General features: G+C 51.1%; 7 non-coding genes across 7 annotated transcripts; all 7 read right to left on the bottom strand.

The window, feature by feature from the left end:
- Nucleotides 1-536: 536 nt before the first annotated feature.
- trnat-ugu (transfer RNA threonine (anticodon UGU)) lies at nucleotides 537-609 on the bottom strand. Its single transcript has one exon. It is a non-coding gene; the product is annotated as a tRNA-Thr (tRNA).
- Nucleotides 610-1,761: 1,152 nt separating this feature from the next.
- On the bottom strand, nucleotides 1,762-1,834 carry trnat-ugu (transfer RNA threonine (anticodon UGU)). The gene has a single exon. It is a non-coding gene; the product is annotated as a tRNA-Thr (tRNA).
- A 1,152-nt stretch (nucleotides 1,835-2,986) lies between these two features.
- Nucleotides 2,987-3,059, bottom strand: trnat-ugu (transfer RNA threonine (anticodon UGU)). Its single transcript has one exon. It is a non-coding gene; the product is annotated as a tRNA-Thr (tRNA).
- Nucleotides 3,060-4,211: 1,152 nt separating this feature from the next.
- Nucleotides 4,212-4,284, bottom strand: trnat-ugu (transfer RNA threonine (anticodon UGU)). The gene has a single exon. It is a non-coding gene; the product is annotated as a tRNA-Thr (tRNA).
- Nucleotides 4,285-5,435: 1,151 nt separating this feature from the next.
- Nucleotides 5,436-5,508, bottom strand: trnat-ugu (transfer RNA threonine (anticodon UGU)). Its single transcript has one exon. It is a non-coding gene; the product is annotated as a tRNA-Thr (tRNA).
- Nucleotides 5,509-6,659: 1,151 nt separating this feature from the next.
- On the bottom strand, nucleotides 6,660-6,732 carry trnat-ugu (transfer RNA threonine (anticodon UGU)). The gene has a single exon. It is a non-coding gene; the product is annotated as a tRNA-Thr (tRNA).
- A 1,151-nt stretch (nucleotides 6,733-7,883) lies between these two features.
- trnat-ugu (transfer RNA threonine (anticodon UGU)) lies at nucleotides 7,884-7,956 on the bottom strand. The gene has a single exon. It is a non-coding gene; the product is annotated as a tRNA-Thr (tRNA).
- Between the last annotated feature and the right edge of the window lie 12,224 nt (nucleotides 7,957-20,180).

The raw sequence follows: 20,180 nt of genomic DNA, 5'->3' as shown, positions 1-20,180 counted from the left end.
ACCACTGAGCGACTCGTCGGGCGGAATGGCCTGTTTCCAAACTGGAGAGATCCTATGCTTCTGTGATTTCTGTCCAGACATAATTGGGAATTGTCATTCGCTCGCTTGGAGTGACTGGGGTCAGCGATCTCAAAGTTAAATCCGTCAACACACACAGCCCCGTTCTTTGCCTGCAGAAAAAAGAAGTTTGTGGATTTCAACTCAACGCTGTAAGTGACAAAAACAGAAGTTGCAGGAAAAGCTCAACAGGTTTGAGAGGAGACAGGTGTCTGTCACTTCAGGGTAATGACCTTGGTGTTTCAGACATCAATTCCCAAGCTCTTGATTGACAAAAACAGCAGCAAGCGGTCAGACCAACAGGGTTTTTTCTGAGCTCGACTCGTTCATCCGGTGGTTGGAGGGTGAATGCTCGTGCTGCCAAAGGAGCCGCTTGGACCACAAACTGGCGTGGAGCGATTCCAACAAAGTGCTCCTCAGTCTCATCCCGAGCGTTGAAACAGAGTCGGCTCTGGTCGGGTCGGGCAGCACGGATGACGAGGCCCCAGTGAGATTTGAACTCACGACCCCTGGTTTACAAAACCAGTGCTCTAACCGCTGAGCTATGGAGCCGGGTGGCGCTCCGTTCAGCGCTCGCGGCTGATTGGTTCACACTGGCTGACTCAAAGCGCTTGGGACACAGGTTCCAATCGACCCTCGCGTCACCGTCTGTGCAGTTTGAACATTCTGCCCGCGCGTGGGTTTGCTCCGGCTGCTCCGGTTACCGCTCTCAGTACAAAGATGTGTAGCGTTTGCGGGATTGGCCATGCTTCATTGTCCCATTGTGTCCGGTGATTGTGCGGGCCCGGAAGGGTGGATTAGTCAGCATTCAATGGAGAATGATGCAGTGTGCGCAATGGATCTGGGTCGATTGCTCTCTGCAGGGTCGGTGTTGACGAGATTAGAATAAATTAGATTGGCTACAGTGTGGAAACAGGCCCTTCAGCCCAACAAGTCCACATCGATCCTCTGAAGAGTAACCCGCCCAGACCCGTTTCTCACTGAATAATGCATCGATGACAATTTAGAATGGCCAATTCACTCGACCTGCCCGTCTTTGGACTGTGGGAGGAAACCCGAGCAAACCCACGCAGACTCTGGGAGAATGTGCAAACTCGACACGGAATCGACTCCCGACAGTTGGAATCGAGCCTGGGTCCCTAGTAGCGCTGTCAGGCAGCAGTGAGAACCACTGAGCGACTCGTCGGGCGGAATGGCCTGTTTCCAAACTGGAGAGATCCTATGCTTCTGTGATTTCTGTCCAGACATAATTGGGAATTGTCATTCGCTCGCTTGGAGTGACTGGGGTCAGCGATCTCAAAGTTAAATCCGTCAACACACACAGCCCCGTTCTTTGCCTGCAGAAAAAAGAAGTTTGTGGATTTCAACTCAACGCTGTAAGTGACAAAAACAGAAGTTGCAGGAAAAGCTCAACAGGTTTGAGAGGAGACAGGTGTCTGTCACTTCAGGGTAATGACCTTGGTGTTTCAGACATCAATTCCCAAGCTCTTGATTGACAAAAACAGCAGCAAGCTGTCAGACCAACAGGGTTTTTTCTGAGCTCGACTCGTTCATCCGGTGGTTGGGGGGTGAACGCTCGTGCTGCCAAAGGAGCCGCTTGGACCACAAACTGGCGTGGAGCGATTCCAACAAAGTGCTCCTCAGTCTCAAACCCGAGCGTTGAAACAGAGTCGGCTCTGGCCGGGTCGGGCAGCACGGATGACGAGGCCCCAGTGAGATTTGAACTCACGACCCCTGGTTTACAAAACCAGTGCTCTAACCGCTGAGCTATGGAGCCGGGTGGCGCTGCGCTCAGCGCTCGCGGCTGATTGGTTCACACTGGCTGACTCAAAGCGCTTGGGACACAGGTTCCAATCGACCCTCGCGTCACCGTCTGTGCAGTTTGAACATTCTGCCCGCGCGTGGGTTTGCTCCGGCTGCTCCGGTTACCGCTCTCAGTACAAAGATGTGTAGCGTTTGCGGGATTGGCCATGCTTCATTGTCCCATTGTGTCCGGTGATTGTGCGGGCCCGGAAGGGTGGATTAGTCAGCATTCAATGGAGAATGATGCAGTGTGCGCAATGGATCTGGGTCGATTGCTCTCTGCAGGGTCGGTGTTGACGAGATTAGAATAAATTAGATTGGCTACAGTGTGGAAACAGGCCCTTCAGCCCAACAAGTCCACATCGATCCTCTGAAGAGTAACCCGCCCAGACCCGTTTCTCACTGAATAATGCATCGATGACAATTTAGAATGGCCAATTCACTCGACCTGCCCGTCTTTGGACTGTGGGAGGAAACCGGAGCAAACCCACGCAGACTCTGGGAGAATGTGCAAACTCGACACGGAATCGACTCCCGACAGTTGGAATCGAGCCTGGGTCCCTAGTAGCGCTGTCAGGCAGCAGTGAGAACCACTGAGCGACTCGTCGGGCGGAATGGCCTGTTTCCAAACTGGAGAGATCCTATGCTTCTGTGATTTCTGTCCAGACATAATTGGGAATTGTCATTCGCTCGCTTGGAGTGACTGGGGTCAGCGATCTCAAAGTTAAATCCGTCAACACACACAGCCCCGTTCTTTGCCTGCAGAAAAAAGAAGTTTGTGGATTTCAACTCAACGCTGTAAGTGACAAAAACAGAAGTTGCAGGAAAAGCTCAACAGGTTTGAGAGGAGACAGGTGTCTGTCACTTCAGGGTAATGACCTTGGTGTTTCAGACATCAATTCCCAAGCTCTTGATTGACAAAAACAGCAGCAAGCGGTCAGACCAACAGGGTTTTTTCTGAGCTCGACTCGTTCATCCGGTGGTTGGGGGGTGAACGCTCGTGCTGCCAAAGGAGCCGCTTGGACCACAAACTGGCGTGGAGCGATTCCAACAAAGTGCTCCTCAGTCTCAAACCCGAGCGTTGAAACAGAGTCGGCTCTGGCCGGGTCGGGCAGCACGGATGACGAGGCCCCAGTGAGATTTGAACTCACGACCCCTGGTTTACAAAACCAGTGCTCTAACCGCTGAGCTATGGAGCCGGGTGGCGCTGCGCTCAGCGCTCGCGGCTGATTGGTTCACACTGGCTGACTCAAAGCGCTTGGGACACAGGTTCCAATCGACCCTCGCGTCACCGTCTGTGCAGTTTGAACATTCTGCCCGCGCGTGGGTTTGCTCCGGCTGCTCCGGTTACCGCTCTCAGTACAAAGATGTGTAGCGTTTGCGGGATTGGCCATGCTTCATTGTCCCATTGTGTCCGGTGATTGTGCGGGCCCGGAAGGGTGGATTAGTCAGCATTCAATGGAGAATGATGCAGTGTGCGCAATGGATCTGGGTCGATTGCTCTCTGCAGGGTCGGTGTTGACGAGATTAGAATAAATTAGATTGGCTACAGTGTGGAAACAGGCCCTTCAGCCCAACAAGTCCACATCGATCCTCTGAAGAGTAACCCGCCCAGACCCGTTTCTCACTGAATAATGCATCGATGACAATTTAGAATGGCCAATTCACTCGACCTGCCCGTCTTTGGACTGTGGGAGGAAACCGGAGCAAACCCACGCAGACTCTGGGAGAATGTGCAAACTCGACACGGAATCGACTCCCGACAGTTGGAATCGAGCCTGGGTCCCTAGTAGCGCTGTCAGGCAGCAGTGAGAACCACTGAGCGACTCGTCGGGCGGAATGGCCTGTTTCCAAACTGGAGAGATCCTATGCTTCTGTGATTTCTGTCCAGACATAATTGGGAATTGTCATTCGCTCGCTTGGAGTGACTGGGGTCAGCGATCTCAAAGTTAAATCCGTCAACACACACAGCCCCGTTCTTTGCCTGCAGAAAAAAGAAGTTTGTGGATTTCAACTCAACGCTGTAAGTGACAAAAACAGAAGTTGCAGGAAAAGCTCAACAGGTTTGAGAGGAGACAGGTGTCTGTCACTTCAGGGTAATGACCTTGGTGTTTCAGACATCAATTCCCAAGCTCTTGATTGACAAAAACAGCAGCAAGCTGTCAGACCAACAGGGTTTTTTCTGAGCTCGACTCGTTCATCCGGTGGTTGGGGGGTGAACGCTCGTGCTGCCAAAGGAGCCGCTTGGACCACAAACTGGCGTGGAGCGATTCCAACAAAGTGCTCCTCAGTCTCAAACCCGAGCGTTGAAACAGAGTCGGCTCTGGCCGGGTCGGGCAGCACGGATGACGAGGCCCCAGTGAGATTTGAACTCACGACCCCTGGTTTACAAAACCAGTGCTCTAACCGCTGAGCTATGGAGCCGGGTGGCGCTGCGCTCAACGCTCGCGGCTGATTGGTTCACACTGGCTGACTCAAAGCGCTTGGGACACAGGTTCCAATCGACCCTCGCGTCACCGTCTGTGCAGTTTGAACATTCTGCCCGCGCGTGGGTTTGCTCCGGCTGCTCCGGTTACCGCTCTCAGTACAAAGATGTGTAGCGTTTGCGGGATTGGCCATGCTTCATTGTCCCATTGTGTCCGGTGATTGTGCGGGCCCGGAAGGGTGGATTAGTCAGCATTCAATGGAGAATGATGCAGTGTGCGCAATGGATCTGGGTCGATTGCTCTCTGCAGGGTCGGTGTTGACGAGATTAGAATAAATTAGATTGGCTACAGTGTGGAAACAGGCCCTTCAGCCCAACAAGTCCACATCGATCCTCTGAAGAGTAACCCGCCCAGACCCGTTTCTCACTGAATAATGCATCGATGACAATTTAGAATGGCCAATTCACTCGACCTGCCCGTCTTTGGACTGTGGGAGGAAACCCGAGCAAACCCACGCAGACTCTGGGAGAATGTGCAAACTCGACACGGAATCGACTCCCGACAGTTGGAATCGAGCCTGGGTCCCTAGTAGCGCTGTCAGGCAGCAGTGAGAACCACTGAGCGACTCGTCGGGCGGAATGGCCTGTTTCCAAACTGGAGAGATCCTATGCTTCTGTGATTTCTGTCCAGACATAATTGGGAATTGTCATTCGCTCGCTTGGAGTGACTGGGGTCAGCGATCTCAAAGTTAAATCCGTCAACACACACAGCCCCGTTCTTTGCCTGCAGAAAAAAGAAGTTTGTGGATTTCAACTCAACGCTGTAAGTGACAAAAACAGAAGTTGCAGGAAAAGCTCAACAGGTTTGAGAGGAGACAGGTGTCTGTCACTTCAGGGCAATGACCTTGGTGTTTCAGACATCAATTCCCAAGCTCTTGATTGACAAAAACAGCAGCAAGCTGTCAGACCAACAGGGTTTTTTCTGAGCTCGACTCGTTCATCCGGTGGTTGGAGGGTGAACGCTCGTGCTGCCAAAGGAGCCGCTTGGACCACAAACTGGCGTGGAGCGATTCCAACAAAGTGCTCCTCAGTCTCATCCCGAGCGTTGAAACAGAATCGGCTCTGGCCGGGCCGGGCAGCACGGATGACGAGGCCCCAGTGAGATTTGAACTCACGACCCCTGGTTTACAAGACCAGTGCTCTAATCGCTGAGCTATGGAGCCGGGTGGTGCTGCGTTCAGCGCTCGCGGCTGATTGGTTCACACTGGCTGACTCAAAGCGCTTGGGACACAGGTTCCAATCGACCCTCGCGTCACCGTCTGTGCAGTTTGAACATTCTGCCCGCGCGTGGGTTTGCTCCGGCTGCTCCGGTTACCGCTCTCAGTACAAAGATGTGTAGCGTTTGCGGGATTGGCCATGCTTCATTGTCCCATTGTGTCCGGTGATTGTGCGGGCCCGGAAGGGTGGATTAGTCAGCATTCAATGGAGAATGATGCAGTGTGCGCAATGGATCTGGGTCGATTGCTCTCTGCAGGGTCGGTGTTGACGAGATTAGAATAAATTAGATTGGCTACAGTGTGGAAACAGGCCCTTCAGCCCAACAAGTCCACATCGATCCTCTGAAGAGTAACCCGCCCAGACCCGTTTCTCACTGAATAATGCATCGATGACAATTTAGAATGGCCAATTCACTCGACCTGCCCGTCTTTGGACTGTGGGAGGAAACCCGAGCAAACCCACGCAGACTCTGGGAGAATGTGCAAACTCGACACGGAATCGACTCCCGACAGTTGGAATCGAGCCTGGGTCCCTAGTAGCGCTGTCAGGCAGCAGTGAGAACCACTGAGCGACTCGTCGGGCGGAATGGCCTGTTTCCAAACTGGAGAGATCCTATGCTTCTGTGATTTCTGTCCAGACATAATTGGGAATTGTCATTCGCTCGCTTGGAGTGACTGGGGTCAGCGATCTCAAAGTTAAATCCGTCAACACACACAGCCCCGTTCTTTGCCTGCAGAAAAAAGAAGTTTGTGGATTTCAACTCAACGCTGTAAGTGACAAAAACAGAAGTTGCAGGAAAAGCTCAACAGGTTTGAGAGGAGACAGGTGTCTGTCACTTCAGGGCAATGACCTTGGTGTTTCAGACATCAATTCCCAAGCTCTTGATTGACAAAAACAGCAGCAAGCGGTCAGACCAACAGGGTTTTTTCTGAGCTCGACTCGTTCATCCGGTGGTTGGAGGGTGAACGCTCGTGCTGCCAAAGGAGCCGCTTGGACCACAAACTGGCGTGGAGCGATTCCAACAAAGTGCTCCTCAGTCTCATCCCGAGCGTTGAAACAGAGTCGGCTTTGGTCGGGTTGGGCAGCACGGTTGACGAGGCCCCAGTGAGATTTGAACTCACGACCCCTGGTTTACAAGACCAGTGCTCTAACCGCTGAGCTATGGAGCCGGGTGGCGCCGCGCTTAGCGCTCGCGGCTGATTGGTTCACACTGGCTGACTCAAAGCGCTTGGGACACAGGTTCCAATCGACCCTCGCGTCACCGTCTGTGCAGTTTGAACATTCTGCCCGCGCGTGGGTTTGCTCCGGCTGCTCCGGTTACCGCTCTCAGTACAAAGATGTGTAGCGTTTGCGGGATTGGCCATGCTTCATTGTCCCATTGTGTCCGGTGATTGTGCGGGCCCGGAAGGGTGGATTAGTCAGCATTCAATGGAGAATGATGCAGTGTGCGCAATGGATCTGGGTCGATTGCTCTCTGCAGGGTCGGTGTTGACGAGATTAGAATAAATTAGATTGGCTACAGTGTGGAAACAGGCCCTTCAGCCCAACAAGTCCACATCGATCCTCTGAAGAGTAACCCGCCCAGACCCGTTTCTCACTGAATAATGCATCGATGACAATTTAGAATGGCCAATTCACTCGACCTGCCCGTCTTTGGACTGTGGGAGGAAACCGGAGCAAACCCACGCAGACTCTGGGAGAATGTGCAAACTCGACACGGAATCGACTCCCGACAGTTGGAATCGAGCCTGGGTCCCTAGTAGCGCTGTTAGGCAGCAGTGAGAACCACTGAGCGACTCGTCGGGCGGAATGGCCTGTTTCCAAACTGGAGAGATCCTATGCTTCTGTGATTTCTGTCCAGACATAATTGGGAATTGTCATTCGCTCGCTTGGAGTGACTGGGGTCAGCGATCTCAAAGTTAAATCCGTCAACACACACAGCCCCGTTCTTTGCCTGCAGAAAAAAGAAGTTTGTGGATTTCAACTCAACGCTGTAAGTGACAAAAACAGAAGTTGCAGGAAAAGCTCAACAGGTTTGAGAGGAGACAGGTGTCTGTCACTTCAGGGTAATGACCTTGGTGTTTCAGACATCAATTCCCAAGCTCTTGATTGACAAAAACAGCAGCAAGCGGTCAGACCAACAGGGTTTTTTCTGAGCTCGACTCGTTCATCCGGTGGTTGGAGGGTGAAAGCTCGTGCTGCCAAAGGAGCCGCTTGGACCACAAACTGGCGTGGAGCGATTCCAACAAAGTGCTCCTCAGTCTCATCCCGAGCGTTGAAACAGAGTCGGCTCTGGCCGGGCCGGGCAGCACGGATGACGAGGCGCCAGTGAGATTTGAACTCACGACCCCTGGTTTACAAGACCAGTGCTCTAACCGCTGAGCTATGGAGCCGGGTGGCGCCGCGCTTAGCGCTCGCGGCTGATTGGTTCACACTGGCTGACTCAAAGCGCTTGGGACACAGGTTCCAATCGACCCTCGCGTCACCGTCTGTGCAGTTTGAACATTATGCCCGCGCGTGGGTTTGCTCCGGCTGCTCCGGTTACCGCTCTCAGTACAAAGATGTGTAGCTTCTGCGGGATTGTTCATCCGGTGATTGTGGGTGAACTCTGGTGCTTCCAAAAAGCCGGTTGAACTATAACCTGGCGTTGAGTGAGTTGAAGACTGTCCAGCTCAGTCTCACACCCAAACCTCGCAGGTTAGGGTCGGTCGGCTCAGGGAAATTGACCTATGGTGCCGCACGCTCAGACGGTCAGTTCTGAGGGAGAGCTGCATTGTGGGAGGGTCAGTGCTGAGGCAATACCGCACTGTCGGAGGGTCAGTGCTGAGGGAGTGCCGCACTGTCGGAAGGTCAGTGCTGAGGGAGTGCCGTCCGCTCGGAGGGTCAGTGCTGGGGGAGTCGGCATTGTCGGAGGGTCAGTGCTGAGGGAGTGCCTCACTGTCGGGGGGTCAGTGCTGAGGGAGTGCCTCACTGTCGGGGGGTCAGTGCTGAGGGAGTGCCGCACTGTCGGATGGTCAGTACTGAGGGAGTGTCGCACTGTCGGAGGGTCAGTGCTGAGGGAGTGGGCACTGTTGGAGGGTCAGTGCTGAGGGAGCGCCGCACTGTCAGAGAGTCAGTGCTGTGGGAGTACCGCACGGTCGGAGGGGCAGTGCTGAGGGAGTGCTGCACTGTCGGAGGGTCAGTGCTGAGGGAGTGCGTCACTATCGGAGGGTCAGTGCTGAGGGAATGCCGCACTGTGGGAGGGTCAGTGCTGAGGGAGTGCCGCACTGTCAGAGAGTCAGTGCTGAGGGAGTACCGCACGGTCGGAGGGTCAGTGCTGAGGGAGTACCGCACTCTCAGAGGGTTTGTGCTGTATCTTCACTCCCCATCCAATGATACCCTCAATTTTGGAAGTCATAGTTTCGCAGGTGTCTATCAGTCTGAAGAAAATCTGAAACTTATTTAACTGCTATTAGTCTGTGTAACCATTTAATTCAATCTAATGTGAAAACCTATTGAACATGATATCATTAACGGTGAAACCTCTGTGTCGCAAATTATCTCTAGAAAGTGATTTAAAATCAGGTTGAAAAATTACAGAGAACGAGAGTTTTTTGTATAGATTCACTGATGATGACATCAATGTCTTTCCCTCTTGTCTTTTCCAGGTGTCTCAATGAGTAGGTCAATTCCTTGGGAACATTCGCAGAGTGTGTATCGCGAAAATAGTCTCCCCGTCAGACGGCTGGTAGTCTTCAACACCTGGTCCCAAAATCAATGGAAGGGAGAACATTAGCTCAGAGATGGGAGCTCCTGTTAAACCTGTACTGGAGATTGAATTGATTGTCACGTGTACCAAGGCACAGTGAAAGGCTTTGTGCAGTCACTTTTGGAATACCGCGTTCAATTCCGGTCTCCCTGCTACAGGAAGATGTTGTGAAACTTTAAAGGGCTCAGAGAAGATTGACAAGGATGTTGCCAGGGTTGGAGGGATTGAGCTACAGGGAGAGGCTGAATAGGCTGGGACTGTTTTCCCTGGATTGTCAGAGGCTGAGGGGTGACCTTATAGAGGTTTATAAAATCATGAGAGTAGGGTAAATAGGCAAGGTCTTTTCCCTGGGGTGGGGGAGTCCAGAACTAGAGGGCATGGGTTTAGGGTCAGAGGGAAAAGATATAAAAGGGACCTGGGGTGGGGGGAGGTAGCAACCTTTTCACACAGAGGGTGGTGGGTGTATGGAATGAGCTGCCAAACGTACAATTACAGCATTTAAAAGGCATGTGGATGGGTCTATGAATGGGAAGGGTTTCACGGGATATGGGCAAAACACAGGGAAACCTGGTCAAAATGAATGAGTTGGGCTGAAGGGTCTCTTTCCATGATGCATGGTTCTGTGACTCAGCCAGAGTCTCAAAATGCATTTGTGATTTCACCCAGAGACCTCTCTCAGATTTGGAAGATTTTAGATTCATTGCTGTGCTCTCTCTTTCTGAACAGGAGACCTTACTGTTGAGAATTGCGCAGGGGAACTTTGGCTTTGAAGCAGCACACCCCCACCCACCCACCTACCCACCCCCGCCATATGTCTGGGGTCTGTGGGTACAAATATTTACTTTGTATTGCTGGTTTTTGATTTGCTTGAGGTTGAAATTGATTTAGTCTCTCTAAACAACCATCACAGATTCCAAAGTCTCTGTTGCAGTGTGGTCTCATCTCTTCAGATAAGCCCAGACTGCACAAGTTGTTCAAACAGTGCCTCAGGACGCTGTGCAGTTGAAGATTCAGGTTCAGGTATCAGTGCCTGGGCCATCTCCAACTCCGACCTTCCAGCAGAGTCTCTGTTACATTGCTATTGAAGTGACTCCGATCTCCCAGCAGAGTCTCGGTCACATGGCTACTCTCATCACAGATATACCACTGCCTTCCTCCCTTGGCTCATAATCATGGTTTAATTCGCCCTGACTCTACATTTGTCACGGAGACTTTGAATTTGCAGCTTAATCTTAGTACGGATTCACTTCACACCCTCTCCAACACTCCCCACCCACCCTTTTATATCTCTCTATGTAAAACGTGATCCTCTCAGACACATAGACAACAGAGGCATAGATAGAGCATTTAGTCATTGGTGCACTATCTGCTCTTCAACATGACCACAGCAGATCCCCTATTACATTGTTCTACTCCAGCTCTCTAGCTCCACCGCCCCCCCCACCCCCTCAGCTGCCCCTCCCCCAAGCCCTGACAATGTTTACATTCATGTAGTTTCTCTCTTGAATCGAGGAAGTGACTTGACCTCCACAGCCCCCTCTAGTAGGCAGTTCCTCAGGGTCGCTGGTCCCTACTTCAGTCCAAAACTGTGTACCGCATATCCTGAGGCCTTGACCCTCCACCCCCCGACCTTGTCCCAGAACCACCCAACCATTGAGCAGGCGGTACATCCGACCTCCAGCCCTGTTGGCATTCAGGTTGCCCCTCGTCCTTCCAAACTCCGGGAACTCGGGTCCACTCAACGCAATCTCTGCTCGTACAACAAACCAGCCACACCCGGGAGTCGGGCTGGTGAACATTCGCAGGACTCCCTCTAAGGCATGTATTTCCTTCCCGCGGTAAGGAGAGCAAAACTGCACACAATATTCCCAGCAGGACCCAGTAAGACTTACTCCTGAACTCAAACTCTCCTCCAATGAGGTCCAACAGCTTTCTGACTGCTTGCTGCACCCGTACGCTCACTTTCAGTGACCGCTCTCCGAGGTATCCAGGTCCCTTTGGGGCCTATTCAGTAGTAGTCCTTGCCTCCTCCACCTTTCACCCATCTTTCTGATCTCTCATTCCCCCTGCCTCTTGCCTCTCCATTCGTAACCCCATCTCCCTGACCTAAGCCTCTCAGATTTGCCGATGGGCCAATTCCCACTGGTGATGTTCACCACTTCTGCTAATGCGTGAAGGGGAAGGACTCCACGATGTCAGATACTGACACTGAGCCCTCCTTTATCACTGCTGAGATTATCATAGGAAGGGCGCTAATGAAAGGGTTCAAAGGTGAACAAGGAGGTTTATTGCAGGGGTACAATGATGTATCTCCAGAAAATAAATCTCGCGCTGAAATCAATTCTGTTTTGAAATATACCCACGTTTAATCGTCTCATGACGTCCAGTGACAAAGAACCACTCAGTCTGGAACAGGTCTGCAGTTATACCACTTATCGTCTTGATGATAAAACCCTCAGGGGTTTCAACAGATTGAAAACTGAGCAAAAAGCAGACACCAGCACGTTAATATCAACCCATCTCACAGCCTGCACCCCCAGTTACGTTGCACGCTAATAAACCTCACCGAAGCTGCAATGTTCCTTAGCTGATGGATCTGTTCCCAATATATCAGACAAGGTGAGCTCAACCACACAGTTCAGGAAATCACATTTCACTCCCAGTGCTGAGGGAGTGCTGCACTGTCGGAGGGTCAGTGCTGAGGGAGTGCTGCACTGTCGGAGGGTCAGTACTGAGGGAGTGCCGCACTGTCGGAGGGTCAGTGCTGAGGGAGTGGGCACTGTCGGAGGGTCAGTGCTGAGGGAGTGCCGCACTGTTGGAGGGTCAGTGCTGAGGGAGTGCCGCACTGTTGGAGGGTCAGTGTTGAGGGAGTACCGCACTGTTGGAGGGTGTGCCATGCGGGAATTCCCCAAATATTGGTGATTTACTGGCGTGTCAGAATGTGGGACATGAATTCAGTGGAATCCTTCAGGAATTACATATCAGCAGCGTGGACAGCTATTGTGATTGTTGTAAAAACCCATCTGGTTCACTAATGTCCTTTCGGGAGGGAAATCTACCGTCTTTACTCAGTCTGGTTGACATCTGACTCCAGTCGCCAACTCTTGCCTGGCTCCTGGGTGATTAGCAATGGGTAATAAATGTTGCCCCGAAAGTGACTGGATTTATTCAACCTGATGATTGACACTGACAGGAGCCTATCCCCTTCCTGTCTGTTGCCCTGGTTATCGTATGGACCTACCTGAAGATGGCTGCCTTCCTATATTGCCCTGGTTACCATTCCGGCCTATGTGGAAATGGTTGGCCTGCCCGTCTGTTACCATGGTTACCACTTGGGCCTGCCTGAAGATAGCTGGCCTACCTACCTGTTACCATGGTTACTGTTCAGGCCGACCTGAAGATGGCTGGCCTGCCTATCCGTTACCATGGTTACCATTCCGGTCTACCTGAAAATGGGTGGCCTGTCTGTCTGTTGCCCTGGTAACTGTTTGGGCCTACCTGAAGATGGCTGGTGACATATAATGTGCCTCCATCATTACATCCAACACGGATGATCCCAGAGGCACCGTCAGCACCAGCGAATGGGTGAAGTTGTTGAATACGGCCTCCAAGACGGTGTAATTGACCCTGATGAGGTGAGCAGGGGAGGAGCTCATGGGGCTGCTTCGTGATGGATGGGGGACCAGGGTGGGGGAGGGGTGGGTGGAAGTCCGTGTAGGATCTGCAGGGTCAATCATGATGGGTCCCCCACGAGTTATGACGGGCAGATCATCTGCAAGAGGTCAATACAAGTCATTATCAACTCAGTCTTCAGTGAGAGAGAACGATGCAGAACGAGAAAGAGAGAATAACACAGACTGAGAGAGACAGAATGGGAGGGGGAGATAGAGAGAGAAAGAGAGACAGACATAATGGGGGGGGTGAGAGAGAGAGAGAGACAGATAGACTGAGAGACAGACAGAATGGGAGGAAGGGAGAGGAAGAGAGACAGAGAGAAAGAGAGACAGACTGGGAAAAAGAGAGGGAGAGAGAGGAGAGACTGAGGGAAATAGAATGGGAAAGAGAGACTGAGAGGGAGAGAGAGAGAAGCGAGATGGGCTGAGAGAGGCAGAATGGGAAAGAGAGAGAGAGATAGAGAGGGCGAGAGACACAAACTGAGGGAAACAAATTGTGGGAGAGAGAAAAAGAGAGAAAAAATGTCTGAGAGAGACAAAATGGGAAAGAGAGAGAAAAACACAGATTGAGAAAGACAGACATGGAGCGAGACAGACAGACAGAGAGAGGAGAAGAGTCAGAGCAGAGAGAGAAAGAGATTGATGGAGTAGGGGAAGAGAGAGAGAGGGAGGAGGAGAGAGAGAGAGAGAGAGAGAGAGAGAGACAGACCAAGAGAGAAAGAATGAGAATGAGTGAGACAGAGAGAAGCACAGACTGAGAGAGAAAGAGAGAGAGAGACCTGAGAGCAAGACAGAGAGAGAGGAGAGGTGAGAGAGGGAGGGAGAAGGAGGAAACAGAGAGAGAGACAGAATTGAAGCAAGATAGTGAGTGAGGGAGAGATTGAGAGAGAGGGAAAAAGAGTAAAAGAAAGGCAGAGGGAAACAAGAGGCAGTGAGAGAGACAAAAACTGAGAGTAAGGTAGAGAGAGGGGCGGCGGGGGGGAGGAATAGAGAGAGTCAGAGAGAAAGAGCAACAGAGAGAGAGATAGAGAGTCAGAGAGTGGCAGACAGAACATGACAGAGACAGAACAAGATATAGGTAAAGCCAGAGAGTTGTGACAGAGACAGAGACAAACAGACAGAGACAGACAGACAGAGTCAGAGAAACCGAGAGACACAGGCAAACAGACAGTGAAGGAGAGAGAGAGTGAGAGATGCAGACAGACAGAGAGAGCAGCAGAGATAGAGACAGGGAGAGACAGTAGTAGGGACAATGTGAGAGAGAGATGCAGACAGACACAGAAAGAGGGAGATAGTGAGTTAGAGAAAGACAGAGAGAGAGAGAGACAGACAGACAGACAAAAACAGCAAGATAGTAATAGAAACACAAAGTGAGAGAGTCAGACATTCAGTGAGATAGAGACAGTGAGAGCACGGTGGCTAGCATGGCTGCCTTGCAGTGCTAGGGTCCCAGGTTCAATTCCAGGCTCGGCTGACTGTGTGGAGTTTGCACATTCTCCCCATATCTGTGCGGGTTTCCTCTGGGTACTCCAGTTTCTTCCCACAGTCACAAAAGATGTGCAGATCAGGTGAATTGGCCATTCTGAATCGCCCATAGGTTAGGTTTGTTAGTCAGAGGGAAATGGGTCTGGGTGGGTTACTCTTCAGAGGGTCGGTGTGGACTTGTTGGGCCGAAGGGCCTGTTTCCATACTATAGGGGATCGGATCTAATTGTGTGTGTGTGTGAGAGATGCAGACAGACAATGGAAGGCAGGGATAGAGACAGGAGGGAGATAGAGACACACACAGATAGAGAGTGGAGAAGGTTAGAGAAATTTCCTTTTCCCAGATCTTGGAATTCAGTCACTAACCAACGTCCATGGAACAGTTCAATCTGTCGATGTCCAGGAAGGTTCGGTTTTCCAAGGCTGGAACCACAAGGGAAAGGGCTTGGGGATTGTCGAAGGTTCCATTGTAGATTCCCTCCAGGAGTACTTCCATAGACAGCTGACAGTCCCAGGATCCGGGAGGAACCAGTTCAGAATTCGCACTCAGTGCCTGACACACAGAACAGAGAGTCAGCTGATCACTTCAGCACAAACAACAACTTGCATTCATATAGCACCCCTTAACATCACTGGTCCATCAGGAGGTCTGGTCACCAGACAACCCGGTTTTGAAGAAGTTGGTTTGTCTTAGGGCGCATCTTAAAAGTGGAGAGAGAGAGACAGAGAGAGAGAGAGAGACAGACAGAGAGATGGAGCGAGAGATGGAGAGAGAGAGAGTAGAAGAGGGAGACAGATGGGGAGAGAGAGAGAAAGATGGCAAGAGAGAGATTGGCAGAGGGAGAGATAGAGAGACAGATTGAGCGAGAAAGACAGAAAAAGAGAGAGCTGGAGAGATAGAGAGACAGGGAGAGAGATGGGAGAGAGAGAGAGAGACAGACAGAGAGAGAGAGAGAGCGACAGAGAGAAAGAGAGAGAGCTGGAGTGACAGAGAAAGAGAGATGGCAAGAAGGACTGTGTGTGTGTGTGTGTGTGTATGTGTGTGTGTGTGTGTGTGTGTGTGTGTGTGAAAGAGAGAGAGATGGAGTGACAGAGAAAGAGAGATGGGAAGTGAGAGAAAGAGAGAGAGATGGAGAGGTATAGAGAGAATTCCTGAGCTCAGGGTCTCAGGCAGCTGAACAAGATTTGGAGGATGCTCAAGAGGTAAGGATTGGAGCGATGGTCTTGGGAATTCCTGGCACTCGATGGAACAGAAGCTGTTTCAGCCATTCAGCCCATCAAGCCGGTACCTCTGTCCAGCAAGACCACGGGCTGATCCTCTGTCTCACCTACACAATCACAACCTCATCCTTGATTCTCTTCTCTTCTCTCAGTCTCTAGTTCTCAATCAATCCAGTTATGGAATATCCATGGAGGTTTGGGAGGGAGAACATTCTGACAATGTCCATTCCACAAAAATCTCTCATCTGTTTCCAGGTTAGACATCTGAGGCTGGGGAAAGATGGTGGGAGAAAGATGACCTCAGAGCACAACAGGATCTTGATCAGATGGACCAATGGGCCGAGGAATGGCAGATGGAGATTAGTTTAGATAAATGTGAGGTGCAGCATTTTGGAAAGGCAAACCAGGACAGGACTTATACACTTAATGGTAAAGTCCAGGGAATGTTGCTGAGCAGAGAGACTTTGGAGTGCAGGTTCATAACTCCTTGAAAGTGGAGTCGCAGGTCAATAGGATAGTGAAGAAGGCGTTTGGTATGCTTTCCTTTATTGGTCAGAGTATTGAGTACAGGAGTTGGAAGGTCATGTTGCGGCTGTACAGGACATTGGTTGCAATTTGGTATATTGTTTGCAATTCTGGTCTCCCTGCTACAGGAAGGATGTTGTGAAACTTGAAAGGGTTCAGAAAAGATTTAAAAGGATGCTGCCAGGGTTGGAGATTTGGGCTACAGGGAGAGACTGAACAGGTTGGGGCTGTTTTCCCTGGAGCGTCGGAGGCTGAGGGGTGACCTTATAGAGGTTTATAAAATCATGAGGGGCATGGATAGGATAAATAGACAAGGTCTTTTCCCTGGGGGTGAGGGAGTCCAGAACTAGAGGGGCATAGGTTTAAGGTGAAAGATTTACCAGGACCTGAGAGGCAACTTTTTCACTCAGAGGGTGGTGCGTGTCTGGAATGAGCTGCCAGAGGAAGTGGTGGAGGCTGGTACAATGACAACATTTAAAAGGCATCTGGATGACTAGGAAGGGTTTCAAGGGATATGGGCTGGGTGCTGGCAAATGGGACTAGATTAGGTTAGGATGAGTTGGCACGGACGAGTTGGGCTGAAGGGTCTATTTCTTTGCTGTACGTCTCTATGACTCTCAACGACACTGACAAAGGTTCTTAAGAATTGTATACCTCTCACTCTTCCAAACACCAGAAAATATGGGCTCACATTCTCCTGAATCACCTGTCTGCGGTAACCTTTTCACTCCAGGAACTAATTGTATGGATCTTCGCTGCTCTTTATCCGATTTTCTCAACACGATTTTAGATCTGGTTGCACTAAAACCTGCTCAGCAGGAACAAAACATCCTAACATCACCTCTGTCAAAATCCTGGGGCAAAATCCTTGAACACCACCCCCCCCCCCCCCGCAAATTCCCCTCCGAGCCCCTCACCATCCCGACTTGGAAATCTATCGGCTGTTCCTTCCTGGGTCAGAATCCTGGGATTCCCTCCTCCAAGGACATTGTGGGTCTACCCTACAGCAACATGGATTGCAGCGGGTCAAGAAGGCAGCTCACCCCCACCTTCTCAAGGGGGGAAACTAGGGACGGGGCAGTAAATACTGGGCCCAACCAGCAATGCCCCACCCTCTGTGATTGAATAAAAACATAGAGCAGTCTGCCCTGCCCAGCAATGGCTGGTAACCTTCAGCAGTCTGAGCTCCGACATCGAATAGGTTCCCATCTCTTTGACCTGCCTTTCTGTTCTTGAGAAACATCCACCTCTACATGTTCTGGCTCCATGTGCTGCCCACTCTGCCCGTAGGCATTCCTCTGGAAGGTTATTTGCTCCTCCCACATCTTACTATCCCACCTCACTTTGTAACATTTGCGAACTCAGAATGCATTGCATTCCTTACTCCCATTGGCAATAGCTGAGACACCGTCAGCGAACCCTGTGGTAGCCCATCTTCCCAATCCAAAACAGAATAACCCTGCTTTGTATCTCAGAGCTAGTATTGCTGGTTCAGGTAGGTCATCCATGAGATAGATAGCGGTAACTGGGCGACCGGGGCTGCCAAGGCTGGATCAGCCGATGGGCAGTGACCTGGATAGCGAGTCCAGTGCTGCCGATGTCCCCAATCGTCCCATCACTCTGAATGTGAGACAGGATACGCTCCACCACGTTCCGCAAGGCTGACGTCACGTTCTCCATCTGACACTCACAATTCTCAATGCTCATACACCGCAAGGCCAGGGCGGCTATGGACAGGATCTCTAGAAAGCAACCAAACGTCACACTTACACCAACTGCACCTCATGGAGCAAACCTGCTTAGTACGCACTCGGAGCACTGTGCACAGTTCCTGTCTCCGTATCCCTCAGTTAGACCCGCACTCGGAGCACCGTGCACAGTTCCAGTCTCTGTATCCCTCAGTTAGACCCACAGTTGGAGCACCGTGCACAGTTCCTGTCTCCGTATCCCTCAGTTAGACCCACACTCGGAGCACCGTGCACAGTTCCAGTCTCCGTATCCCTCAGTTAGACCCACACTCGGAGCACCGTGCACAGTTCCAGTCTCCGTATCCCTCAGTTAGACCCACACTCGGAGCACCGTGCACAGTTCCAGTCTCCGTATCCCTCAGTTAGACCCACAGTTGGAGCACCGTGCACAGTTCCAGTCTCTGTATCCCTCAGTTAGACCCACAGTTGGAGCACTGTGAACTGTTCCACACTCCATTTCCCTCGGGTATACCACATTTGGAACAATGCACATTCCAGTCTCTATACCCTTTTGGTGGTCAGCCCAGTTCATGAGGGCTGCAGGAGTTTCTGTTCCCCATCTTTTCCTCCCTTTCCCCCATCAATGAATCCTTCTACTCCCTTCTCTTTCCATCAGCTTACCATACAACATAGGCACAGGAGGCCATTGAGCCCATCGAGCCTGCTCTGCCATTCAGAGAGATCATGACTGGTCTGATCATCCTCAGCTCCAAGTTCCTGCCTTTGTCCCAGAAGCCTTGACTACCCGACTGACCAACAATCCCTCTACCTCAGACGTGGTACGTATAAGGCTGGGAGTCAGCTAGCTCAGTTGGTTGGAGATTGACATGTGATGCCAGTAGCAGGGCTTCATTCCCAACACCGGCAGAGCTCCTTCCTTCTCAACCTTACCTGAGATGTGGAGACCTTCAGATTAAACTTCCCTTCTGTCATCACTATCTACTGAGAAAGTGAGGCTATAGGAACTCTACCTTTATATGGCTGGACCAGTTCAGCTTCTGGTCAATGATAACCCCCAGGATGTTGGTAGGAAGGGAATCAGTGATGGTAACACCATTGACTATCAAGGGGGTGTGGTTAGACTCTTTTGCAATGGTCTTTGATAGTGGGGGGGAGGGGGGGGGTGGGGTGGGGGGGGATCCAGTCATAGTGCCACTATCAAATGTCAAGGGATGGTGATCAGATTCTTTCTCAATGACAACCCCCAGGCTGTCGATACTGGGGAATTCACTGATGGTAACACCATTGCATGTCAAAGGGCAATGGTTAGATTCTATCTCAGTGGTAACCCCTGGGTTGCTGATAGTGGGGAATTCAGTGATGGTAACACTGTTGAATGTCAAGTGGCAATGGTTAGAATCTATCTCAATGGTAACCCCCACAATGTTGATAGTCGGGCATTCCTCAATGATAACAGCATTGGAGTGTCAAGTGGCAATGGTTAGATTCCATCTCAATGGTCACCCCCAGGAGGTTGACAGTGGGGGATTCAGGGATGGGAACAACATTGAATTTCAAGGGGTAATGGTGAGATTGTATCTCAGTGGTAGGCCCCCAGGAAGTTGACAGTGGGGGGTTCAGTGATGGTAACACCATTTGATGTCAACGGGCAATGGTTAGATTCTCTCTCACTGGTGATGATTGTAGACTGGCATTTGTGTGGCTTGAATATTTTTTTCTACTTGTCAGCCCAAGCCTGGATATCACTCAGATCTTGTTGCATTTGAGCACAGACTGCTTCACTATCTGAGGAGTTGTGGATGGTGCTGAACGTTATGCAATCATCAGCGAACATCCCCAATTCTGACCTTCTGATGGAGGGAAGGTCATGGAGGAAAAAAACTGAAGATGGATGGGGCTAGAATTGAAAACTCTTCTTCAACTCACCGGCCGAGTAGGTGAATTCTTCCTGGATGGAACGGTGAGCAGCCGAGTAGAAAATCATCTCAATGGTTTGACAAGGTAAACACGATGAGCTCTTACAAAGAGCTAGGACCGCCAGGCTAATCTGGTAGTAATCTGTGAGAGGGTCTCCATATACTGATGAGAAAACATAGTTCATTGTGACAGAGAAGATGACAGCAGCACCATCAGCCCGTTAGACACAAGAGGAGAACTGGCCCATTGAGAGCACTCTGCTGCTCGATAGTTGATCTGTTTCTCAGCACCACTCTTCTGCCTTCTCCCCTTGACCCTCGATCCCTGTTTCAATCAACA

The sequence above is a fragment of the Chiloscyllium punctatum genome, chromosome 34, assembly GCF_047496795.1.
Source record: "Chiloscyllium punctatum isolate Juve2018m chromosome 34, sChiPun1.3, whole genome shotgun sequence".
Taxonomy (NCBI): domain Eukaryota; kingdom Metazoa; phylum Chordata; class Chondrichthyes; order Orectolobiformes; family Hemiscylliidae; genus Chiloscyllium; species Chiloscyllium punctatum.
Note: the sequence above shows the minus strand (reverse complement) of the source record. Positions and strands in the feature narration are given on the sequence as shown.